Consider the following 921-nt stretch of genomic DNA (forward strand, 5'->3'; position numbering starts at 1 on the left):
TTATTATTAAAATCATTCTCAATATTACAAAACGTTATAAAATCGTTCTTTTGTCTCATAAATAATATTTTTTGAACAATTTTATCCTTAAACAAAAATAATAAAAAAATCTCCACACCCTCACTATTAACTTCACATCATCATTATTGCTTTGCATCTCTTCCCTCTCCCTTTTCTCACTATTATCACCACTGCCACCATAACCATCAGCACTGCCGTCATAACCAATACACCTTTTTTCTCTTTATTACCCGTTTATCATCCTAAATTATTATTACCCACTCATTATTCCCAACACTTTTCTTTCAGTAACAACAACAGCTCTAAATTAAATCAACAGCAACATCCACAAAATAAATCAACAAAAATTTTAGATTAAACAATAATTCAATAATCAACAATCACAATTTTATATCCAAAATCAGCAATAACAGAAATTACAAAAATAAAAAAAATGATATTTATGCTCTTCAAAAATTAAAAAAAAAATAAAAAGAAAGGAAGAACGAAGATAGAAATAGAGAACTCAAAGGAGGGTGGTGTTGCTGCCATCCGTTAACGACATGTGAGAAGCTACTGCTACTGGCGCTGTCGTATCTGTAGCTAAGGATAAGAACGACAGTGATAGAGAACGACGTGATGACGGCAGCCAAAGCTAAAACTACTGGAGTAAGAGATCTAAATAAGTGACTAAAGCTGAAACGACGCTATTGAGATCGATACCGACATAATTGTAATTGAGAACTAAAGAGGAACCGGAGTAGGAATAGAAGAATTTTTTTTTTAATTTTAATTTTATTAATTATTAAGATAATTTGATAAAAAAATTAAAATAAAAAATAATTTTATAACATTTTATAATATTAAAGATGATTTTAATAATAAAAAAAATTAAAAATAATTTTTATTTTAACCTCAAAT

The sequence above is a fragment of the Arachis ipaensis genome, chromosome B04, assembly GCF_000816755.2.
Source record: "Arachis ipaensis cultivar K30076 chromosome B04, Araip1.1, whole genome shotgun sequence".
NCBI classification, from domain to species: domain Eukaryota; kingdom Viridiplantae; phylum Streptophyta; class Magnoliopsida; order Fabales; family Fabaceae; genus Arachis; species Arachis ipaensis.